Here is a 26,510-nt window from a genome sequence, read left to right as displayed (position 1 = left end):
TTTATTTTCTCTGGTGGGGTCAGAGGACCTCCATGTTTCCTAAGTAAATTTCTCAAACCTTTGTCAATTCCTTATACACAAGAGAAACCCCAAGAAGTCCATGGAAAAATAAACTCAGCCTCAAAGAGCAGTAGTAACAAAGGACAGTTTGGTCTGAAGCACACCCGGAGGTGGATGTCAAAGAGCAGTAGCAGCATTTTCACCCAGGGCAGCACCTACTGCAGCAACTGCTATCTCTGCGTATCTGTCTAATTTGTGATTCTCTCTCTGTGCATTCATCTTTCCTCATCCATCTCCTGCCTCATTCCCCATCACCCCTCTCTGGTCTCCTGGATGGCACCTATGCCTCCAACTTTCTCACACTCTCCATCTCTCTCTTCCTTACCCAACCGTGAATTAAGAATAATGAATTTTTAAAAGGCTATTTGCTGCATTCATTGAAGAGATTTTTATCTGAGATTTTAATTTTTGAAGCTGATGGTTAAATGAATTGATATTTCGCAAAAGCAGAAGTAAATTTCTTTAAACATTTTGAAGAGGTAATACATTCACCTGGTTTAAAATTTAGGAATTTTGAAAGGATATATTTAAAATATCTCCCTCACATCTGCCACCTACTCCCCTTGCTCAGGACAACCAATATTACCAGTTTGCAGTGTATCTTTGCATAGCTATTTTGTATACAGGAACGTATGTACACCCATTTCCCCACTTTGTTCCACAGAAAGATGGCACATACTACATACTGCTTTGTACCTCTTTTTTTCACTTAATACATCTTAAAAATCTTTCGTATCAGCGCATAAAAACCCATACTCATACTTTTTTAAGCTGAAAATGTTTCTTCTGTTATAATTTAGCCCCTGTTAATGGATGTTTGTTGTTTCCAAGCTTTTATTATTTAAAATAATGATGCAATAGATAGTATTATATATGCATCATTTCACAGGTGAGAGGATATTTTATGATAAATTCCAAGAAGGGAGTAAAATGGTATGAGCGCTTGTGATTATGATAAATATTGCCAAATTTCTCTTCATAAAGCATATTATTTGACACTTCTGGTTATAGTGTATGGGGATACCTATTTCCCTAAACTGTCACCAACTCAGTTTATCAAACTTTTTGGACTTTGTCAATTTGATAGGTGAGAAGTGATTTGTCAGTGTATTTTTAAGTGGTTTCTCTTATTATAAATGAGATTATTCATCTTTTGCACATTTCAGAGCTATTTGTATATTCTTTTCTGTTAAATATCTATTAATATCCTTTTACCTTTTCTTCTACTGGATTGGTAGGATTTATTTAGTGATATTTTCCAAGTTGTTTATTTATGAGGAAAATTAACCATTTGTCTGAGATGTCAGATGCATGTTTTCCCCCAGTGTCATGTGTCTTTTGATTCTGCTTATCAAGGATTTTTTCCTTGCAGAGACATTCAGTTTATAGTAGTCAAATTTATTAATCCTTTAATTTCTAATTTTTAGGTTTTGTTTCATACTTAGAAAGGCCTTCTGATAAAAGAGTTTTTTATTACCTTCTTGATCATACACTATATTGAATGTCAGTCAGTTGTTTCTTATGTGACTGGTGCAAGTTAGAGAATGATCAGGAATCAAAGCAGATGGCGGGGGGGGTCAGGTGAGAATCTGTGTTCAGATCCTCTCCACTTGCTGCTCCTGGTTGTTTTGCTAGGTGAGAGGGCTTGGACTTATTCTGACAGCCATTCCATCCGTTTGTCTGCTGTAGGTGAACGCACAGGCCCAAAGCTCCACAGGCTAGGTGTGCATGAAAGTGAAAGGACGATTCTAAAATGCTTTGATGACATGTGTGCATAATTGTTTGACTTTGTTGGTGGGCAGGGTATAGCTCAGTGGTAGAGTGCGTGCTTAGCATGCACGAGGTCCTGAGTTCAATCCCCAGTACCTCCGTTAATAAACAAACAAATATACAAACAAACAAATCTAATTACCCCCCTCCCCCCAAAAAAAGAAAAAAAGAGGTAATATCTGAGAATTAAAAAAAAATGACTTTCTTCACCTCTGCATATCATAGTGGCATGTCTTCTGCTGGACATCCACATGCTTTCTGTTTACATCATGTTGTTGCTACTGTTTTTCCTCAAAGATAAAGATTCTGGCATTCTGGAGTTATAGCAAAACTCATTGCAGCTAAAAAAAGATCCCCCAATACATTGCATTTCTGTGGAAGCAGGGATAGGGGGAGTGATTCAGTCACCATTCCTAGGTGAGCAGGGCTGGAGAGGGAGCCAAGCTTAGACATGTACAATCACGCACCTATAATAAGCTAGAGCCATTCTGCCCCTTCTGTTTTACCCAGTCACATCCTCCCAGCCTTATGGGTCACAGCTCCCTCCTTCAGATGAAGCCAAAATCCCAGAAAGGCACCTGAATAGGTAAAGCTTCCCTCCTGCAGGATTAGAAAGCCCTCCACCAGTTGCCAAGAGGGCAGCATCTGAGTTTCCAGAAGCAACAGCCCCCTTCCCAGTGTCCTTACAACCTTGGAAGAGCAGAGAAGCTGGCCACTTATGATCCCAAACTTGGCTACAGAGTGTCTTGACTTACTTCCAAGGAGCACCACTCAGGCTTTAAGGATTTCTCATTTTTTAGGGCATTTTGAGCTAATGTCCTGCCTACACAAGTTTCTAAACTGAGAGGAGTGGTGAGAGCTCTGCTGACGTTGGGTCCTACGTCAGTCACTCTGAGGACACTAGCCTCAGTCATCAAGAGCTTGCAGGGCTTGGGCTATAGGGAGGTCAATGGTGGGGCTGCTTGGGGTCCAGCAGAACAGAGTGATGGGTGGGCAGCCACAGAAATCAGAATTAGGAGATCTGAGTGCCAGGAGGCCAGGTCATCTCGAGTCTGTCTCATGGACTACATCATGGACATAGAGTCTTAGGGTAGAGTTAAAAGTGGGGGCTGAAGGATAGAGAGGGTTCATTATAGTCATAGAAACAGCTCTGTGTGAGAGCCAGGATGGTCGGGCCTGGAGATGCTCTTCTCCCTCTGCCCTGCACAGTCAGCAGCCGGACGTATCCGATAAGGTCATGTAACATTTGGGGCATTAGTTACCATGCATGTGAGACATGGCTAGCCTCACTGGTTGTAAGACAGCCCCACCTATTTCTGATGGGGTAGAAAGAAAAGGGGATTCATTTTAGTTAGGGGACTCACGATCTATGAGGAAGAGGTGTATCCAGTGGAAAGGTAGGGAATTCTACAGGCAGGTCCATCCATTGTCTCTTGAGTTGAAATTCAGGTGGTTTGAAGACATTTTCTATCTGAAACTATGGCAGTGACCACAGAAGTAGAGATCAAGAGACCTGAGAGAGATGGCTCTAAGTTGTGGACTGAAAGGTAAAGGTAATCAGCCAACGGGAAAGGAAAGAGTGGCTGTTTATTCATTCCACCACTGTCTACTGAACCTTGTGTGCTGGATACTGTTTAAGGTGCCAGGGATACAGCAGGGAACAAAACCAAGTCCCTGCTCTCATGGTACATGTATTCTAGTGGGGGTGACAGATGATAACCAAGATATCTATGTGTTATATATTTCTATAATTATGTATGTATATACACCCTCCGTCCATGCCAAGTCTGTCTGTTCCCTCCCACAGCTCTGTGAGCACTTATCCCTGCTGTGAATAGATAGTTAAGTGATGGAGGGAGAATGCTCTTCCTGACAGGGTGGACAGTGAATGCTTCGGTGGTAATGATGTGACATTTGGGCAGAACTAGAATGAAGTGAGAGAGGGAGTCAGGCAAACACAGAGGGAGGAGCATCCCAGGCAAAGGGCAGTAAGCCCAGAGGCAGGCGGGAGTGAGCTGATGCCACAAGAAAGCCCCGATGGCTGGAAACAAGTGAGCGAGGGTGACATAATAGGGGATAAGATCACAGAGGTTGGAGGGGACGTCTTGATTCAGGCCACAAAGGGCTTGGCAGATCATCACAAGGATTTAGGAATTCAGTCTGAGTGTAGTAAGAGGCCGCTGGAGGATCACATAGTCGCCAGGTTACTGGGAGGCCTGGAAGACTCCGTGCCGACGCGTCAGTGTGATTCTCTGGTGCTGCGCTTACCTCCTAGCCTGTGAAAGATTGTGCCCCTCAAGCCCCCAGGAACAGCAGTTGTGTCCTTCAACTGCCGATTGTGTAGTTCTGGGCTGCAGAGGAGCCTGAAGTGGGGAGAAAGACATAAAGCTGCAAATCTCAGGCCAGTGATCAGTGCCTTCCTCATCTGGATGATGGCAGGTGCAGCCTTGCACGTGGGGGCTGCCTTGGCTTCCTGCTTGAGTTGCATCTTGTGCTAGTAAGTGGCTGTGGCTCCAGTATTCAGAAAACAGCGTTGGCTTCCTAGTCCCTGGATTCTTGCTGCCAGCCTCTTCATAGACCAGGCCTTTGCTTAACAGAGCCTAGGAGGACACCTGCTTCGTCCATCTTCTTCCACCTGGGACAAGGGACCAGCAGGCCTTTGCAAGCTTTTTCCCTGCAGAGGAAGTGAGACATCTCTCTAAGTCCCCATCCAGCTAAAGAATGGGCTCTGTCTAGAGAATTTATAGGCTCCATCTGGAAAACCCTACACCTCTCCTAAGGTTCAAATGCATTAGCAGACATATGCAAGGGAGGAACTCAGATTCCAGAAGCTGATTTCTTCCACAGTCTTCCTTGAAGTCTTACAAAATGCAGTGGTCTTGTCACTTGTACATTTTGGTTTGTGTGTGTGTGTGTGTGTGTGTGTGTGTGTGTGTGTTTGGCTTACAACACAAAGGTTTATTTCCTGCTCATGCTACATGCCCACCATGCCTGGCAATAGGTCCATTCTGTCTTCACTCCAGCACCGAAGCTGAAGTTACAGTCCCTACCATAACATGCACCTTGTTGTCCTCAGGATCCTTCCCAAACACTGATGGTTTTTGCAAAACAGGGTGCAACTTCTGTGCTTTCTTTGGCAAAAATAAGCCATACTACCTGCCCAGAATCACCAGCTTGCTCCTGTCTCCCTGTTTTCTTTTTATCATGAAGTTTGTGAACACACTTGTTTGTGTGCACGTACGCACACAAGTCGTAATAATGGTGTTGACGACTGTTTAATGACCTAGAAAGATACTCACATGAAACAGTATGTTCAGTATAATTGTGTGTTCTAAGTATAGGTAATTATGCATAGCTATAGCTCCCAAAGTGGTGGCAATATGGGTGACATTTATTTTCATCCTTATTATGTGTATTTTCGCATTTAAAATTTATTTTTAAAAATCCTTACGTCCCATCAACCTGGATGTAATGTCAGAAAGTTGTAGCCTCAACCTCAGCACTTGCATCTGGCAGCTCTCCACGGGATGGGGCCTTGTCAGTCCCTCCAGCAAACCCGCTTTTAAATAGAGCACTTGTGTGTGGTAAACACTCACAGACTGATGTGACCCACTGACCAGCCTCCTTTTGTTAGGTGCCTGCACGTGGTGTAGAACCATTCACACACAAGATCACAGGATTGGGAGCGATTTCGAAAGTGATCTTGCCTGACTGCCTGCTGGGGGCACAGCTCTCCTTCCCGCGTGTCCGACTGGGGCTCCTCTGGTCTCTGCTTAGTCATGTCCCGAGATGGGGCCCGCAGGGTAGGGAGGCCATACACTGTGGGATAGTGGCCTTAGTTAAGAAGGGTCACTTTATAGAGAGGAGGGAACTATCCCCACAGGACCCACACCCTCAGATCCTAGTGCCCCTTTTAGGGCTGAGAGCTCATCTCATGGGAAATAAAAGGGGACATGAGATGAATTGACATGTTCTGTTGTTTTGACTTAAGAATCTCTTTTAGTTCCTCCAAGTTCCTCTCTCCCTTTTTTTTTTTTTTTTGGTTGAATTTACTTATTTATTTCCTTTTTGTTTGTTGGGGGCTAAGGTAATTAGGTTTATTATTTTTAGTGGAGGCACTGGGGATTGAACCCAGAACCCTGTGCATGCTAAGCACGCGCTCTACCACTGAGCTATACCCACCCCCTGTCCTTGCTCTCCATTTCTTTCTTTTTAGGTCTGAGGTTTCTTTCACTCCCAGGTGAAACATCATAAAGTTATTTCTCCCCACTTCATTCTGGCCACCTTCTTTGGCAGCCATCCCTGCTCTTTTATTTCCTGCCCTCTAGGTAGCTGGCTTTTTTTGATTTTTCTCCTCTTTTTCCATCACCCTTTTCCTTTCCTCATTAGAACTTCTTATTCTCACTTTCCCTTTCAGGGTCACGTTAAAACAGAGACATTAGAATAACACCCTTCCAAATGCGAATCACAATAAAAGCAGTACCTAACTATGAAACAAGTTGATGGAAGAACACATTGGTTGTTTTTTCAGATTTTTACAAAGATGATTATTTCAATGCTTTTTTTTTGCATTTTTAATTGTAAAATACACACAACACAAAATTAGCCATTTTAAAGTGTGCAGTTCAGTGTCACTTAGTACATTCGCAATGTTGTGCAACCCTCACCACCATCTAGTTCCAGAACTTTTGCATCACCCCAAATGCAAACTCCATGCCCGTTAAATAGTCATTCCCCATTCTGCCTCCCCCGATCCCAGCAACAACTAAACCATTCTGTCACTATGGATTGGCCATTTCTAGCTGTTTCATATAAAGAAAGTCATACAATATGTGGCCTTTTGTGTCTGGCGGCATTAACTTTGCATAATGTTTTCAAAGTTCAGCATTGTTGTAGCATGCATTAGTACTTCATTTCTTTTTATAGTTGGATAATATGCCATTATATGAATATACCACATTTTGTTTATCTTTTCATCAGTTGATGGATAATTGGGTGGTTTCCACCTTTCAGCTATTGTGAATAGCACTGCTGCGGACCTTTTGTGTGTGAACACAACTGCTTTTTTAGGAGTATTAATTTTTTACTCCAAAACACAGGCTTGTTTATTTGTTTCTTGCTGCAGGCAGGGGTGGGTGTGGCACTGCTGTGCTGGGGCCCAAAGCAGGGTTCAGCCCGTCTGCCACTCGTCTCCATCAGTGCCCTGTTCCTGTGCCCTTGATGATCTGCCCCCCCACCCCCCTGTTTCCCTCACTCCATTGTCCCCGCACACACTTGCGTGTATGTGATGTGGGTTCTCCCCAACTCAGACAATGTGGAATTCCTATTGGCAAGTGGGTTTCCTCCTCTTATGGAGGTGTTTTTGTTTTAAAATAAGTACAATGAGCATGTCCAATTCAGAAAGGCCTGAGGCCCCGCTTCTCAGCTTCCCCTAACCAGGCCCCTTTCCAACTGGATTCCAGGAAATCAGGCTCCAGGAGCTCAAGCCAGGAGAGGCCCTTCCTGGGGCCTCAGCTCATAAAGCCAAGGTGTGTCTGAGCCCCTCAACTCTGTCAGGCTTGGAACTTGAGCCTGGCTGCTGTCAGAGTTCAGAGCTCCCTGCCAAGCCCTCAGAAACCTGGGGGGCCAGAGAGAACAGAGAGGCGTCACGTTACTGCTTGCAAAAAGGAGAGGCTGTCCTATTGGACACTCCCCACGAATGGTGTCGCTGGGTAGATAGCCACCACAGGCATCATCAGCGTTCGGACCGCATCACAAAGTGCAGTCCGGTTATGGTGCCTCCTCTCGGAGATACAGAGGCCGTTTCCCCTTTGCCCCCTCCCCGACCTTTTTCCTGGGTTTGCCGCCCTCCCCTCCTCCAACTTCCCCTGCTATCCCAGATCTGTTCCCCCCAAAAGCTCTCTAGTTCCCTCCCATCCCTTTGATTTCCCCCCACCCTCCTTTCATCCCCCAAACCTTTTCTATCCACTCCCTGTCTCCTTGCCTTTCTCGGTGTGCCTTTTGGATCTTGTTTCCTTTGACACTGGTCCCAGGCCCACTGCCAAGTTTCAGACCCATTAGTGAGGTGCCTTGCTGACTGAAACACAAATCAAGACTGATCCGGGTACAATTAGCAGCCGCTCGCACCTCATCTGGAAAGCATTAGCCAGCACTGAGAGTAGTTGGGGGTAGCAGGAGGGAAATATTGATGCCAAACAGAACAGATCTCCTATTTTGGAACAGGAAAAGATCCTGACCCAGTAGACAAGTAAGATCCAAGTAGACAAAGAGGCCCCCAGGAGATGCAAAGATGAGCGGCCTGTTAACCGACCTTGGGTATCCTTCCACGTCTACGCAAGAGACACAGACCCCTCCACATTTGATTCAAGTGTATAACTCTCATCCAGGAAAAGTGGTGTCTGTTCCAGGATTTAATTAATCCAAGTATTTTAACATGCGTATGACCCAGGAGTCCTCTGCTCTCTTGTTGCATCCTCTATTATCTTGACGCTGCTTCTAGAAATCTAATATGCATTAAGAATCACCTGGCATTGAGTTAAAAATGCAGATTCTGATTCACTAGGACTAGGGAGGGGCCTGAGATTCTGCATTTATAACAAACTGGTGGATGGGCCACGCTTTAAGGATCTAGGACAGTTCAGCTCAGGTCAAATACCCCTGTTAGAGGCATCTCCCAGTACTCTGCCCTTCCTTTTTAGCACTCACAGTTACAATTAAGGATAAATGATGTAATTAGCTGTTCAGTGCTTATCTCCCCAACTCAATGCAGGTTACCCAAGGCCAAGGACCAGGCCTGTCTGGTTCAGTTCTGTATCCCCAGTACCAGCCCAGTGTATTGCATGTAGCAGGTGGTCAGTAAACAGTTCACAAGGGGATTTTCACAAGTGAACGAACCAGCTGAATCCTAAAGACCCATCAAAAGTCTCTCCTCTTTCAGAGAGCCTTCCGAGTCCAGCATTCCTTCTCTGTACCTGCCTGCTGACATTTGATAATTTCCCACGTGTTTTAGCCCCTTAGCTAGATCATTAGCTACTTAAAATTGAGACTTTGTCTTCTGAGTTTCAGAACAAAAAAAGTTCTGAATGAGGACATAAAAAAAATGTCCTTCCCCCTCCATTCCCCCCCACCAATCTTGGTACTGCCTTGCTCCAATAGGCATTTAATATTAGTTGATTGATTGAGAGACCATAGGATGACGCCAAGTTGTATTTAGACCTCAGTTATAAGGCCCAAGGGTTGGCTGAATTTTGGCTTGGACCAAAGCCAAGGTTTCACATGCCCCAGTGGAAAAATCTTTAATACCACCTAACACGTTTGTGGGTGGGAAGGCTGAGACATTATGTGTGTACAAAATCAAGAGATATAATATTGTGAGGCTCCCAAAGCAGTTATAAATCAGGCCACTCTGGAGGGTTAGCTGTGCGGCTGTGGCCATTACCTCACTCCAGTTTCTCCACTGAAAACGACGGCTCACATCGTACGGCACACGGGCAGGGTGAGGGCTGCTCTTCTTTTCTGGGATCAGGCAGACCATTTATCTTGGAAATACAGAAAACTGGCTCCCAATGTTCTCCCAGAGACAGGAGAACCTGGTTTTGTTTGGAAATCATCAACTGTCTATTTTTTGAACATTCAGGGCTTCAGGAAACCCAGGGTGACTTGTCAAGCACTTTCCCCCCGTAATCTTAAAACACATGTCTATTTCAAGGGACATTTAATGCACATGCTTTTGATTTACTTACCCTTAAATCATCAAAATATTGTTATGCAAGACCTGTTTAGGGTCTAAGAAACTTTATGAGCATTACTGGGAGGTTTAAAAACCTCGCTTTCAGGATAAAAAACAAGAAGTTGTGTTTTTCCCAAAACACATTGCCTTTAACACAAGAAGATTTGAGGGCCTTTCCAAACACTGATTTCATAGGGCGTCAGGGGTTCAGAACCAGCACAGTCCAGGCTCCCATCCCTATCTCTTCAGTGAAGTAAAGTGGAGCGGAATGTCCCTGGCTTGGCAGACTCACACTGTGACACTCGATTGGAACCTGTGACCCTTCAGTACACAATGGTGACAAAGCTTGATCTGTCTGGAGACTCCCAAGCATATTTTACAACCAGTACCCCAGTTGCATGTTCAATGTATAAGCCTGCAAAATGCTTGGCTGTGGCCTGATTATCTTCTTAAGTAAATAAGACATAAATCCTAGGGTGTTAGAGACAACTTTTGAAGTTCGAAAGTACCTGGCAAAGAAAATCCACCAGAATACAGCTCAAAGATGTAGTTCTATGGGATGGCTTTTCAATGATCTGATTGAGCTCAGGGCAGGGCATGAGGCAGGGAACACAGGATGTCTTATGTTTGCTGTTAAGGCCTTACCCAAAATTGGCCCTGAAAACTGAGAGCCACCACTTTGGTCTCTGAGTTCTGATTCACTTACAGGTGAAACAGTGAAGTGGCTGAGGGGGGTGAGTCTCAGAGCAGTGCTGATACACACACACAAGGTTTTATATAAATGTTCTCTATAAACACAATGAATGAGTGAGCAATAGGGAATGTAAGAGATTCTAGTGGAAGAAAAACTTCAGTGCACCCAACACAAAGAAGAATTGAATAGTTGTCGAATGAGGAGTGACTGCATGTCGCTGAGAATAGGTAATAGGAAAGCTGGACCCACAGCCATCAACTCTCAGATAACAGGCTCACCTGTGCCAGCATGAGGACATGGAAGTTTGGGGTAACCCAAGAATGGAAGGTGGCCATTGAGCAGGTAGCAGTGCCCTAAGCACGTGGTGAGAAGCAGAGGCAGAGGGGGGCCCACGTTCCCCAGGCCACCTGGCCTGCCTCCCCATTATTCTTTCTCCTCTGCAACCATGGAGCCCTGCCCAAAATGAGCAGAGCCCGGCCTGGGAATGAGTCCTCCAGAAACGATACTCAGATTCTGAGCTGACCACTCAGTAGAGAGCACTGAGGGCCTGCTGATGCAGAGCCACAGTGGTGGCTAAGATGCCATCCCCACCCTCAGAGAGTTTATCGTCTGGCAAAGGTGAGTGGCCAGCTTCCTTCCCACCTGCCCAAGATTCAAGGGAGTATGAATGGAAGCGATGGGACAGAAGGAGAGGTGAGCATGAGATGGAATGGACAGCACTGAGCCCTGAGCAGATGTGAGGGGCACAGGACAAGGCAGCATTAAGGATGCAATTAAACTCACAGACATAGCAAACTTATGGTTACTGGGGGAAGGGGGTGGGAAGGGATAAACTGGGAGTTCGAGATTTGCAGATATGACTGGTATATATAAAATAGATAAAGAAATTTATACTGTATAGCACAGGGAACTATATTCGATATCTTGTAGTAGCTTACGGTGAAAAAGAATATGAAAACAAATATATGTATGTTCATGTATGACTGAAGCATTGTGTTGTACACCAGAAACTGACACAACATTGTAAACTGTCTATATTTCAATTTTTTAAAAAAGTAAAAAAAAAAAAAAGGATGCGATTAAAGTTTCAAGTCTCCGCATCTCAGAGGATGGTGATATTGGCAAAAATCAAGATTACAGAGGAGGAAAGCAGTTGACAGTGAAGACACCAGGGCCCATTTGGAACCCCCCTGCTAAACCTGGTGGGATGTCTCTGTAAGATAACACTAGGGAGGTCTTCATTTGGGGAGGGAAAAAATGGCTGCCTAGAAAGTTCATACACACGTAGCAAAAAGGAGAGGAGAATGAGGTGAGAGAACATGAAAGCCCTTGTCGAAGGGGCTCCGTTCTTGCCTGATAACGAGACCAGCAGAAGCCGTCGGCTCTCCTGCTCTGCGCACGCCTAGATCAGAACTGGCGGACCACGCGTCTCACTTTTGATCACTAAGTGTTCTCAAAATGAAAGAAAAGAGTAATCTCATATCTCCCTAGGCTAGATCAGATGTGTGTGTTCCAGCGGGTAGTGGTGAATCTACATACGGAAAATTGTATTCAGAAATGCCTGATTCCAGCACTTAAATTCCGTGGCACACATGGAAGGAATTGAGATCGCCAGACTTACAGATACTCCGCCCACACTGTAATGTGGCATCCTGATGCATTTTGGAAACTGAAGAGCACTGTGGTGGGAAAACCTCTGCACAGTTAAATATGGACACCTTGAACATGGACTAAATTCTTTACAAGATTTCTATATCACTAAGGACTTAGCCAATTCCATCATATTCTGAAGACAAATCATAGACTATCACCTCTGGCTATCTAGAATGCTTTGGAAAATTTATTGTTTGAAAGAGCTAAATGTTCCAGAGAGCAAAGGGTTTACCCCTTTAAGTGCCAAAACTCTCTTTCAGTAATTTTGAATGCAGTCTTTTCCAAAGGCATGTACCTACCTTTTCTTAACTTCTTAAATATGAACTTGATTTCACTTGAGGAATGCCAGTTACAAGCTATGCTATAATAAACGAAATACTAGACTGTAAGTTCCTTGAGAAATGAATGCTGCAAAACACTAGTGAAATCCAAATAAGGTCTGTAGTCCATTTAATGGCCTTGTACAGGCATTAGTGTCTTTGCTTTGATAATGGACTGTACTTAACAGAAAATGATATCGGAGGAAGCTGGGAGAAGGGTGAAGACTATTTTTGCAGCTTCTTGTGAGTCTAAAATCATTCAAAATAAGCTTTTTATTTTTAAGTACCCTGATCAGGGACTGTTTCAGTTATCAAGTGGATGAGTAGAAGGAACAAAGGAAGGAAAGAAAGGGAGGGAGGGAGGGAGGAAGGATGGACAGACAGAATTGGGACCTTTAGAGATCTAAAAAAAACCATATGGGAGAGAGTGTGGAAGATCAGAAATGTGGGAACTTTCATTGCAGGCAGGCTCTGAGGTATGCCCCCCTTCCTGGCTCTGTGACAAATTTCTTAAACTCTGTGAACCTCCATGTTTACCTTTGTAATATCAGAGATAAAAATACACACTGTGGAGGAGTGCTGTGAGGATGAAATTGAGCAGTATGGCCAATAACCCAAGAGAGAATCCATCACCCATTGGGTATTCAGTCATTCATCCAATTCTAAATGCCCCTGGATTCTATGTGCTTATAATTCTTATGTCTTAATCCTATAGTTTTAGTTTCTAATCATCAGAATTCAGCTCTCACACTTTAATGCTCTCCACCTGCTTCCCTGTTTCATTTGCTGCTCCTCATCTGCTGTGAGCTTGATATAATTCTATATGCAATCTTAAATGGGCTCAAAATAAGAATCGCATCTGTGAATAAAGTATTTAGGTTCCAGCCCACAGACACTAATTTTAGTTGCTCAGAGATCTTTTTCTTTTGACTTACTTTCTAGTTTTGGGCTAAGTTCCAGATAGATGAGGTTCTTATATGAGTTCCAGTTAGATGAGACAATGATACTAATAATAATCACCAAAATTTATTGATTATTAAAATGCTAACTATATTAAGTGTTTTATATATATTATCTCATTTAATTCTCGTCACCACTCTATGAGGTAACCGTTTCGACCTCTATACTGTAGATTAAGAATTTCACCCCTTACTCCAAGTCCCAGAGCTAATTACCTGCAGAGCTGACATCACAAGACACAGATACCTCTGGAGCCCAGCTGCTATCTCAGAGGTCACTGTAAAGCTTTCTCTTCCTTCCTTGCAACCAAAAGTGCTTTTACATGGCCCCAATCCTTAGAGGGGGAGCTAGGTCCCTTTGATGAAGGCAGTAAAGACGGAGTGAGAATAAAAGGAAAGGAGAAAAAAGAAATTAGTAGTCAAGAATCAGTTCTTTAAAAATCTCAAGAAGACAAACAGTCCTGGAACAGCACGATTTTACACTATACATCCTTAGTAAATGTTTATTGAGTGTTTCAGGGAAAAAACGGGGCGGAGCGGGGGTTGGTTTCCCCAAGCTTCCTAAAAAAACACGACTTTCCTATAGATGGCGTCTCCCTTCTATATCCTGAGACCCTTCATCTCCTAAGCTGCCTCTGCCTCCTGATGCCTGGCAGGGCCGGTTAGGAAACGCCTCTTCTCATGGGACCCGAAGCTGTAGGGTTTGAATTACACAAATTCCCTTTGCAGGCAATCTCTTGGGAATTGTCTACTTTGCATTTTGAAGAATTCCTGTGTTTGGTGACCAGACATCTGAAGAAAGGCTAATGATTTCTCCAGACGGTCTGTAGGTGTTCATTGTTCATTTGCTCAAACTCACCAGGGGAGCCACGTGGGTGCACACAAAAGAAGGAAAAGAGGGCAGGGAACTGGAGCTAAGAGACCTGGAGAGAACATGCCTGTTCTCTGAGGGAGCAGGGCCCGGAATCCAGCAAGGTTGCAGAACTGACCAGCTGCGAAGTCAGAGGAGGCTTTAAACAGAAAAGCTTGCTGGGCCTTGGCATCTCTTTCGCAATGGGTTGTGGGGTGAGGGATGTTTGGAGCAGCTGTAAACAGGAACTGCTGTGTCCTTATTAGGAGTACTCGCTTCTCCAGGCAGAGAAGTGGCTGCTGAGGCTTGCAACCCCCTTCATCCCCGCTGGCCCAGCCTCCCTCCCCACTGCTGTTGTCGGAACCCACTGGGGCTGTTCTCTACGGTTGCTCTTGGAGACTGATGCTCAGCAGGGCCCAAGAAGAGAAAAAGCCAGGGATTCCATCTGGCGGAGTCCACCTTGATCCCAGCTGCTCACAAGAGCTGTTTATTCCCACCAACACTGAGCCTAGTGTAGCCCTCCTCCCTACAGGGTGGCCTGAAGAGCCGTCCAACAAGCCTGGCAAATTCTGTCAAAGCCAGAACACTGGGCAGGACTTTAGGGGGTGGGTCTGGGTGCTCAGCAGCCTGGATTTGGAGAGGCCAGCGCTCAACAGAAGGTAGGAACTGTGGTGAGAGCAGGTTGGTGCCTCGGCTTCCCTGCTGGGAAGGGCAGATGAATCCTCAGGCCTCAGTGCTGGAGATCATTGCCTAGGGATTACTTTGAGCCAATATCACAGAGGTGATTAAAAGTGTAGGCTGTGGCAACAAACAATAGAGGTCAAAATTCTGGCTCTGCCTCTTTCTAAATGCATTTTTTGAGGGGATGAAAGTCAGACTTGGCAAATAGCTAAATTAGGGGGAAATAGAGAGTCATTTAGAAGTCCAGGTATAGACAAAACTGCCTTGGAGGAGATGAAGGCTATTTATAAAACTTTGGAATTAAGGAGGCTAAGCACATTTGAAGATGAATGGAAAGTCAGTTTTCCACATTTTGAGTTTCAAGAGCTAATGAAATAACCAATTGAAGACGCCAGTAAGCAATTTGAAAGTCAGGAATAGCGCTTAGGAGAGAGGTTAGAACTTGATCTTCTTCACCGTTGATTCATGCACAACCCTATCTTGTGTAGTTTACCTTTAATAGTATGATGAACACTATGAACCTTTAGCCCGACACAAGAAGCAGCCCTTACCAATAACCCACATCTACCCAAGTGTTCATCCATATCCCATCCCTCCACCTCAGGAAGCCATGATCCTGATTTCTGTGGCTAAAATTCCTTTGCTTTGTTTTCTGTTTCTATATATTCCTGTCTAAAAAGTTGCTTTCTTTTGAACTTTATAACTGGTTATACTCTAATGTCTGTTGGAACTTACTTTTGTCATTCAGCATTGTGTCACTGAGGTTCAAACATGTTACGTGAAGCTGAACATCATTAATTTTCACTACTGTATAATATTCCACTGGGTGAAAATACACTACTTATCTGTTGTCATTAAGCATATGAGTTGTTTCTAGTTTCCTTGCTATCCTGAACAGTGAGCTATGAACATTTTTTCACAAGTCTCCTGGTACATGCTTTGTAAGAGTTACTCTTGGCCTTATCCCCAAGTATAAGTGGAATTGCTGGCTCATACAGCATACAGATGGTCAGCTCTTCAAGATAACACCAAAGTGTTTTTCAAAGTTGTTGTGCCAATGAGACAAAGATTTGAAAAGTATCATCAGGGAGGTGACTTAAAGTCATGGAAGCAGATGAGTTTTCCTAGGAGACCATGTAAAGCAAGAAAAAAAAAAGATTGAGGTCTGATTCTTAGACATGCATGTTTAAGTATTTACAGAAGGAAGGGGAACCAGAGAAAGAAACAAATTAGTGGTCAAAGAGGAGGGAGGAACAGCAGGAGAAACAGAGTCAAGCATGCCAAAAGAGGGGAATTTCTTCTAGACGGGGTAACCAACATCAGAGGATGCTGCACAGATAATTTGAGAAGGATGAAGGTTGGGAAAAGGTCGGTGATCCTGAAGAAAGCTAATGTGGGCTTTGTTGACCACTGAGGGTAGAAGCCATATTTCAAAGGATTTATGCGTGAGCACTGGTGGAGAGGGTAGAGAGAAATATTGTAATTCTAAATACCATTTGGATAAGTGTGACCGTGATTTGAGGAATAGATATAGAAAGTGGAGGAGATAGCCCAGCTGAGATGTACTTTTTTTTTAAGGATGGGGAAGACTTGACATGATTTTAGGTTCAGAAGTAGAAGACAGTGGAAAGGAAGAGTTTGAAGAAGAGACGTTTATTGTAGAGGAAGGTCTTCTAAGGACTGGGAGAGGACAGAATCTGAAGTGCAAGTCTGCTCTTGGCTGCTCTGTTTCTCTGAAACAGAGAAAATAAAAAAATCAAAAATTATCATCGCCATCATACCAACTAACATTTACAAAGTCCATTGTGTAAAAGATCCTGTCCTAAGCACTCAACACATATTATCTTATTTAATCCACTGAACAGCCCTATGGCACTGGTACTTTTTATAATATCTATTATAATTTCCATTTTACAGAAGAGGAAACTGAGGCTTAGAGACATGACTAGACCAGGTTAGCTGATTGAGGCCATGTTCTCGCAATCACTACATGTATGCTGAGAATTAGGAAGTGGAACAAAATTGTGCCAGTTGGCAAAAGCTTAGGCCTGGAGAAATCAGAGATGTGAGAGGAATGGAGAAGGTTTGGTTTTGGCACTGCTAGTGATTGATAAGGAATCAGGCGAGGAGGAGAGGGAAATGAACACGTTGGGCTTTTACTGTGTTTCAGGCTAAGTGCTAGGCCCTTTGCCTGCATTGACTTATTTCCATAGGAACAAATTTAAAAGAAGTAGCAAGGGCCCCGTGTGATGGGCAAGCACCCAGTGTGATGGAGCTAAGCAGCCCGTGCTTTCTGTAGGCTGCACCGATGACAGGAGCAGGACCTGAAGAGCACAGCGTGGTTGAACAAGGGTAGGGGTACATACGGTGGGAGCCAAGAGGCAAGGGTGGTGATGATGAGGCCAGAGACGTCACTCATTTGCTGGGCGTGGCATCTCACATGGGGAAGAAGGCCAGCAAGGCCATGGGGCAGACAAACTGAGGTGGGGAATGTCAAGGGACTAAAGTTCACAAAGTGGGTACAGAGGCAGTCCAGCCCTGGCAGGAGTGGGAGAGAGCGGGGACAGTGACAGCTTGAGGCACAAGGACCTTCATGGTTTGAGATCTCAGAGGCTGAGCAGCTGAGTGCTGGGAGTTGGCACTGTGGTCACACGGGAAGGGGCTGAAGAAAGCAAGCCCAAGCCGCAGGCCACCGGGCCGGAGGAGCCAGAAGCTGGGCCTTCCACAGCACTTGGTAACTTACGTTGTTTTATAATCTTCACGACCTCCTGTGGGGTAGGTGTTACTGGTGATATCTCATCGATGACCAGGCTTGGGCTCCCCCACATCAGAGGAGCCCAGTCTTCTTCTCCAAGCTGCCCTCTTCCTCTTTTGTGTATGCAGCCCCCACTCACCATTCAAGAGTCAGTTCAGATGTCATCTCCAAGAAGTTTTCACGTCTCTTCAGACTGAGTTAGGTGCCCATCTTGCGGGATCTCACGATTTTATCACCATGTATCCCAGTTGCACATTTCTTTGTCTCTCATGAGTCTAGAGGAAAGTGACTGTGTCTTTATTTCCAGTGCTTGGCATCATGTCTGGCCCCGAATGGACTGAGTAAAAGTTTATGGAATGAATTAATGCAATTGAAAACAACAGACTGGGGCCAGAGACATACCAAGCCAAGAGTCTCTGTTTCCAGTATTCGGACTTTACAGTCCCCATAGGTTTGGTTTGAGAAAAAAAAAATGGTTCTCTATAAAAATAAGGGCAGCGTACCAGGGGCAAGGAGAAGGGCAGCCAGGAGAAGCTGGGGCAGAGGCCCAGGGAGGGCTGAGCTTGTCTGGATAGGTAAGAGTTCAGAAGAGAATAGTGTTACCGAGTCCAAACCTGTTCTGCTCACTGCACGACAGGCCAATAAATTGGGAGATGAGGTGCTGGGGCAAGGAATAACAACTTTATTCAGAAAGTTGGCAGACCAGGAAGATGGCAGACTAAAGTCCTGGCAAATCATCTTACCCAAGCCAAAATTCAGGCTCCTTTTATACTAAAAAGGAGAGGGAGTGTGGTTGGTTATTGCAGACTTCTTGGTGTCAGAATCCTTTGTTCTTGCAGCTGACCACGTCATGGTGTCCCTGCAAACCTCCAATAAGACAAATGTTATTTTCTATTCTACAACTTTTTATCTTTATATGAATAGGGAGGTGTTAATATCCTTAAAGGTCAGAGCCTTGAGAATAGGCTGCCTCATATATTTCAGGCTATAGGCAACATTCTTTTACAAAAAGTACAGAACCAGTATGACTGAGCACTGGAAATAGAGCACAGAGTTAGAGCTAAAGGAACAGAGCTAGTGTGGAGTCGGACTTGTTCTTCCCTACTACAATAGCAGATACACCTAAAGCAGCACTGACTATGTATTTGTTGAATTACTTACGCCCCAGTTTCCTAAGATGCCACCAGCTAGAACCTTAGCTTATCCTACTTCCATCACTCCTCCCCTCCCCCAACCCCAAAAGAAAGTAGAAACCACCCACCACAACTAGGCTTCATTCCTCATTCTTCACACCAACCTTCCCTCTCCTCAACTTCCCCATACCTCCCAACCCCTTCGAATGCCGTCTCTCAACACACACAGACCACGTCACTCCGTCCCCAGATGCGCACTTGCTCTCTCTCTGGCTGCTGCTCCTCTCTACTTTCCCAGACCCAGAGAGGAGAAAGCCTGTTTTCAGTTAAGGCTTTGGTCACACACGGATGCCTTTTCCATTACTCTTGTTTTTCCTCTTGAAGTGTAACATTTCCAATTAATTCTCCACAGGGGAGGAGGCACTGCGTTAACCACCCACACGTGGGCGTGAAGGCAGGCAGGGTCCTTGGAGGCCTGCCCTGGATTGATGACCGCTGACCCCTGAGCAGCCTGCAACAGGAGCCTTCTTCCCTCCGGGGAAGGGAAAGGCAGCCTGTGGACACAGGTTGGGGGCATGTTGCAGGCTTGCCCACTTCTGTGGCTCAGGTCTATAAATGGGACACTCCTCTAAGCAACTTTACTGACCCTCTGACAGCCTGAAAACACTAAATTAATCTTGTCAGAGAGGACACGGAGTTTCTCTTGCTCTGTTTTTGAACCTAGGGGAACAGTTAGAAAATAAGGACCATAACAGACCCACGAAAATCAAGAGGATCTCCACTTTTCTACCTGCCTCCATAGCATGTCAGTTCCCCCCAAAGTTATGGTAGGGTTTTAAGTGAAAATGTTAGGGGTCCCTTCTGTTCCCCTAAGGAAAGCTTGTATCCCTGCCCACGTGATATAAGAAATCTCGATGCTGAGCAGTCGACTCGACTCGACTCAATCATGAGTCCCCACGGATTAGCCTCACAAAGAGGAGACTCAAATTTGAGCCTCAAGAAAATGAAAGACTGGTGTTTCATGGGTCCTGAAGGTTGGGCAGAACTGTCAAAACTGCATGTCCTTGTGACTGTCAGATTTGGCTGTGACGAGTCCTTGGTGTGGTTTTTGAACTCCAGTGGGGCAGGCATTGTGCTGGGAGCTTGGTGATCACCGATCACTGCGAAGTTCACTGGGGTAGCGATCACCATGGTTTTGTGATGCACTTTGCCCACTTGGAGCTCCACCTCAGCAGTCCTTGGTACCGTGTTTCATGGGCTGGAGAGACATCTGATTGATGCTGGGTTTGGGAAAGGGATTGAAGCAGTAGCCCTTCAGGAGTGGGAAGAACAAAAGCCATGGGAACTGGGTTATGGGAAACAGCAGGAGGAGGCGAGGAAAGAGAAATTTAGTTTGAAGGGAGGAACTGGAGATTCCCGTCAGAGTGGAGGCCCAGGGATCTCTAACAAGCAAAGGACACATGCTGTTTATAATCTTAAGTAGGCTTGATTACACCTTGAAAGCTTTGCGGCCTCTCTCCCAGTCACCTGGGTCCAATTATCCAGGGCCTTGTCTACTTAGAAGAGAAGCTGCATCTATCTGACTATGATTCCCAGCCTCATTTCACTCTCTCCAGACTCTCCTCCTCTTTCTGATGTGACTTGAAAGGCATACAGGTGGCAGAGGGCACCCTGCTGTTGACATACACCCTCCAGAATTACATCACTGTTTCATGTTTTACAGCTAGCCTTAAGTTTGATCATCAGCAACTTACTCCTCTGCACAGGTCGTCCTGATCACAGTGTCTGCACACTGAGATGCTTCTTTTTTCCCCAGCTTTATTAAGATGCAATTAGCATATAACAACGTGTAACTTTCAGGTGTACAATGTGATGGTTTGATATACATATATATTGTGAAATGATTACCACAATAAGGTTAGTTAACATATTCACCAACTCACACAGTTACACTTTTTATGCGTGGCAAGAACTTTTAAGATGTACTTTCTTAACAACTTTCAAGTATACAATATAGTATAGTTAAATTAACTATAGTCACCATGACTGTACATTAGATCCCCAGAACTTACCTAATAACTGGAAGTTTGTACCCTTTGACCACCTTCCCCGCAACCACCAAACTACTCTTTCTATGAGTACAGGTTTTTTTTCTTAGATTCAATATGAGTGAGATCATACAGTATGTCTTTCTCAGACTTATTTCATTTAACATAATGCCTCATCCATGTTGTCTCCAATGGCAAGATTTCCTTCCTAAAAATGGCTAAATAATATCACATTTTCTTTATTCATTCTTCTATCAATGGACACTTGGGTTATTTCCACTTTCCATGTCTTGGCTATTATGAATAATGCTGCTGTGATCATGGAGGTGCATAGATGTATCTTTGAGATAGTAATTTTATTTCCTTTGGGTATATACCCAGAAGTGGAATCCCTTGATCATATGGTAGTTTATTTTTAACTTTTTGAGGAAACTCCATAGTATTTTCCACAGTGGTTGAACCAAGCTACATTCCCACCAACAGTGCACAAGGGTTCCCTTTTCTCTACATCCTCCACAGCATCTGTTAACTCTTGTCTTCTTGGTAATAGCCATTCTAACAGGTGTGACGTGATAGCTCATTCATTGTGGTTTTGATTTCCATTTTTGTGATGATTAGTGATTTTGAGTACCTTTTCATGTATCTGTTAGTCATCTGTATATCTTTTTTGGAAAAATGTCTGTTCAGGTCTTTTGCCCGTTTGTAAGTCTATTTTATTTGGGTTTTTTGCTATGGTGTTGTATGAATTCCTTAAATATTTTGATTATTAATCCCTCATCAGACATATTATTTGCAAATATTTTCTCCCATTCTGTCGGTTGCCTTTTCATTTTATTGATAGTTTTCTTTCCTGTGCAGAAGTGTTTCAGTTTGATGTGGTCTCACTTGTTTGTTTTTGCTTTTGTTGCTTGTGCTTTTGGTGTCATTCCAAAAAAAATCATTGCCAAGACCAATGTCAGGGAGCTTCTCCCTATGTTTTCTTCTAGGAGTTTTATGGTTTCAGGTCTTACATTTCAGTCTTTAATCCATTTCTAGGTAATTTTTGTGAGTCATGTAAAATAAGGTTCCAGTTTGATGCTTTTGCATATGGATTATTTAAAGGATGTATCAGGTGATTTAAAACTTTTAGGAAATGGAAAACTAGGTTGGACAATATTCAGTGCCTATTCAATGTGCTCAGACCACAGGAATGGGTGCTTTGGAGAGAAAATAGAAAAAATGTGGTCTTAAATGTCTAGGAACAACCTTTCCAAAAGGGAAGGCAGAATTCACCCATGTGGAAAGGATAATTAGATACTTAAACATGGAGACTAATGGGGGAGGGAAGCTGGATCTCCTTTTAATACAGTAGTTAGGGAAAGCTTCTCCAAAAAGATACATTTATGCAAAGAATTAAAGAGTGAAAAACAGCCAGCCTTAGAATGAACAGGTGGAAAACTTTTCCAGGGAGAGGAACCAGAATATGCAAAGTCCCTGAGGCTGGAAAGAGTTTGTTCAAGGAAATGAAAGGAGACCACTGTGACTAAAGCTAATTTTTAAAAACATAATGAGATAATATTATACATAAAAGTTTGTATACTGCATTTTCATTTAATATAAAAATGTATTTCCTATGTTTTTTTTCAGAAACATGAGTTTTAATAACTTACAATATTCCATTCTGTAAGTGTAATATAATACCTCTCAAAAAATACCATTTCCCACTTTTTGCTTTTACAAGTAATGGCAGCACAGACAGCTTTATACATAAATATATAAACATACATGTATGCATAAATGTTTGTCCGAATTTATATTTCATGAGGAAAAACTGCCAGTAGTGGAACAACTTTGGTGAATAAACATTTTCAAATCAAACTGCTCTCCAGAAAGTTGGTCTATGTTACTCTTTCAGCAGCAGAATATAGAGTCCATTCTAGAGGCAGTAATAATTTGAGCAGGATTTTAAATGTGAACTATTGAATAGGAATCCTTAATGTGGGAAACAGTTAACTTTAAATTATTGAGAAATGTTAGTGCAGAAGTTGCTTCAAAAATATATAGACCCAAATGCATGGAGCATCAGTATAAGAGGGAGGTATTATCTCAAATCATTACATGGCTTTGGGGAAAGTGTTTATTTGGGAAAAAATTAAATTATCATCTCCTTACCTTATACCATATACATTCCTGATAGATTAAGGAGGTAAACATAAAAACAAAAAGGTAAACCATAAAAGAACTCTAAGAAAATAGAGGTAGGGCAGGGGGTGGGAAGAGATAGACTGGGATTTCAAAATTGTAGAATAGATAAACAAGATTATACTGTATAGCACAGGAAAATATATACAAGATCTTATGGTAGCTCACAGAGAAAAAAATGTGACAGTGAATGTATATATGTTCATGTATAACTGAAAAATTGTGCCCTACACTGGAATTTGACACAACATTGTAATATGATTATAAATCAATAAAGAATGTTTTAAAAAAGGGAAGAAAAGAAAATAGAGGTATATACTTACATCATAGGGGAGGTGTAACAAAAAAGAAAGGGGAAGATGGATGGATCTAACTATATATGGATTCAAAGCTCTTTTGTTTCACAAGTTCTGTCAGAATAAATTCATCCTCGGAGACTAGGTACACTAGGTTCTTAATAAATAGCTGACTTGCATTCAGTGCTTGCCAGGCACTTGCTAAGTACTTAATCTGCTTGTTATTATTTACTCCCTGCGGGGTGGATACGATCTTGTACTGTCAACCCCAGGCTCAGAGATGCTGGACTCAAGCAGTTTACAGTAAGCTGAGCTGAGCAGGGGTGATCTTGGTCAAGCTCCCCACACCTTGCCCAGGACCCTTCCTGGCCCCGAGACTCTGCTCCTCTGCTCCTCACTCTCCCTTTGCACAGCTTCTTCAGTCATCACCCTGGCCTGCTCAGTGGTCACCTGCCCATCGGTGGCAGCAGAAAAGCACATTGTGAGCCTATTCACGTTGAGGCCAAAGACTGCTGTTCTTGTGGACGCTGGTCACCGCTCTCTCCTCTACTGTCTAAGCCAACCCAGAAGAAGTCACCATAGAGAAAGAAAATATTATTAGAGCTTGTATCCAGGGATCGACTCCACTGAGCTAAGACAGAAAGTTAATGTGTTTATCAAGAAAGATTACGCTTGTCGGCAAAGAGTGCTTTTCAGGCTGTGAGGATAAACAGAGGGAGTCGCCGGCTGCCTCTGGGCGGGTCCGGGGCAGGGCGTCTGCACAGGGCGGACAGTACGCGCTCCGTCCACCTCCGTGGAAAACAGGCTGCTGACTTTGTCCAGCTTCCAGTCCCGCCCCAGACAGGCCTCAGCTTTCAGCCACAGGCATCTTCCTCCGTGTATTTTTGTTACAGGAAGATACTCAAGAATAATTAAGGGAGTGGAAAGAAATGACTTCTCAGAAAAGATTTTAAAGGCTAAATATGTATAATACAGTTAAACAATGACTAACACTGGCCCCTTCCATCCTTGGGAACTCCGTTGGGCCAAGGCATTGTTTAGGCTGGCCTACAGGCCAAGGATCAGGAGATGGCTCACCCTCACAGGGCCTTCATCCATCAGTCACCTCTTCCCCATTTGTTTATGGAAAGAGCACAGACCCAGACGTGGGTTCAAATCCTGTGCTGTGTGGTCTTTAGCAAAATCCTTAACCTAAGACTTAATCCTAAGTCTCAGTGTCATGATTTATAAAACGGGGACCTAAAGTAACACAGTGGTGCCAGGAACGGTCCAAGACTAGGGGCGGTAATAGATTTCTGAGGCTGACTCCTTTGATGAACAGTGGGCCAGGAGGACACCATTATAAGTGACATTGTGTGGCACAGATGGTCACACGGTAGTGGTCCTATCCCTGAAGATTTCATAGGAGGTGAAAATGTCTCCATGGAGGGCAATGCCATGGTAGGTGCAATGAGCTAAGAATTTGAAAAACCATGAGGGTTTTTCAACAGTGCCTACAAAGAGAGTGGAGTCTTATATAATGCTGAGATGTATTGATCCCTGCAGAGGAATGATGAGAAACAAGGCCATTTGTAAGCAGCTAAGGACTAAATGTGAGAGCCAGAAGGCTTCTTTGGTAGCTTACAAAGATGCATCTAAGAGCAAAAAATAAATCTCATAGTTAAAGTTGCAGAGCTCCAGAGACATTTGAGTGCTCAGCAAGACAGGTCTGCAATGCTAAAATCAAGGGCCTCGTTGGAAAATACTAGTACCTTGAATCAGCAAGGTATCAATAAGACAGACGCCCCTTAAGATTTTAATTCTACAAGTACCACTTCTTTAAACTTTCAGAGTTTGCAGAGTTGGCTTCCTCCTCGTTAGTCCCTGTGCTGAAAGATGCTGCAGAGGTCCCTCCCCCAGAGGGCACACCCCCCAAGAACTGCCCCCAAGTCCTCTTCTGAATTTAGGCTAATAACTAGGGTTAAACTAGCATAAGTGGGTTGGGAGTTGCTGGGATTAATAAAGGATGAACAAGACAAATAGATGGTCAGCCAACAAGGATGCTGTTTAACATCTGCAATCAAAAAAAGTCAAGGATGGAGGAGCAGAAGGCTGAGGGCAGTCATCCTAATAAAAAGTCATGATCTCTTGCTCAGTTCCCAGACCTGAGCCTATTTTCAGATCTAGAACACACTGAGTCATGAGATGTGTAACCCACTACTACTATTCTCAGTCCCTCTGTTTATTTCCATTATGAATTTAAATTACACTTCTATGCATAGCTCTGTCACCTGCAGATATATTTGACTCCTGACTTTGGAAATAAGGGTATTAACACCCTTACCTTTTTCCATCTTCAAGCTTCTATCCTTTGTACTTTTAGGTTGCCAGGGTTGGTAATATTTACATTCTGTTCTTCAACGGCAATGAATTTTTCTATTCTTCATCTGTAGAATAACCCTAAAAGTTAGAAGTCAAGAAACCATGTTAACATTATTATGGCTATGTAATAATTATTCATTATAATACCAAGTGGCTCACAGTGATTAGTTCTTTACTTTTTTTAGTGTTTGATTTTTCCTGGAGTTTCTAATAGCCTTTGTGGGATATTTCCCTGCTCCCTTTTTTATTTGCATTTAACAAAACTCCTTGTTTTGATACCACCCACTTGTTTTTCTGGAATAGTTTTCTTCTAGCCCCTTCAGCCTTCCTGCTCTGCTTCTTTAATCTGCTGCACGGCTGTTGTTCTGGCTCTGTGCGGATGGCATTTGGATCCATTGTTTTCTGGATACCATATATTTCTCTCTCTCCCTTCCTCCCTCCCTCACTCCCTTTTTTCCTCCATTCTTCTCTCCCACTTCTCTCTCTCTCTTTCTGTATATCCTCAAATGAGATGGTTTGACAAGGTATAGAGTCAGGAAAATAATTTTTCTCACAATCTGAAGACATTGCTCGATTGTTCAATTATTTCTGTTGAGGTATCTGATGCTGACTCTGGTCTGATTTGCAGTTTTTTTAAGTGTTCAGTTTTCGTTTCTTGGAAGCCTTTGGATCTTCTGTGTCACCTTGATGTTCTAAATTTTCACAACTAGGTGTCTGGATGAGCATCTTTTCCTTCTCCAAGCTTGGTACTCAGTGGGACCTTTAAATATGAGAACTCATGTCCTTCAGGTCTGTGAAATTCTCTTGTTTCTTTTATTTCTGTTTCTTACCTTGATATTTCTATTCAGATATAAGAACAATTGGGGTGGTATTTTGTCTCTTATCTTTTATCTTTATATACGTTTGTGTTTTAAATTTTACTTTCTGGGAAAATGCCTTTACATTTTATTTCCCAAATCAGAAGGGAAAGTCACTAATGTTTTATTTTTTAGGCAGACAGGGTTTTAAGAGTTTTTAAGT

The 26,510-nt window shown here is 43.5% G+C and overlaps 2 protein-coding genes across 3 annotated transcripts in view; both read left to right on the top strand.

Moving 5' to 3' along the window:
* Positions 1-26,510, top strand: part of BOC (BOC cell adhesion associated, oncogene regulated) — a 112,087-nt gene that overhangs the window by 650 nt on the left and 84,927 nt on the right. The gene's annotated exons all lie outside the window — the stretch shown is intronic.
* Positions 1-26,510, top strand: part of GTPBP8 (GTP binding protein 8) — a 172,115-nt gene that overhangs the window by 135,554 nt on the left and 10,051 nt on the right. The gene's annotated exons all lie outside the window — the stretch shown is intronic.

This window comes from Vicugna pacos, chromosome 1 (genome assembly GCF_048564905.1).
Source record: "Vicugna pacos chromosome 1, VicPac4, whole genome shotgun sequence".
Classification (NCBI taxonomy): Eukaryota; Metazoa; Chordata; class Mammalia; order Artiodactyla; family Camelidae; genus Vicugna; species Vicugna pacos.
This window is presented reverse-complemented; position numbering and strand designations above follow the sequence as displayed.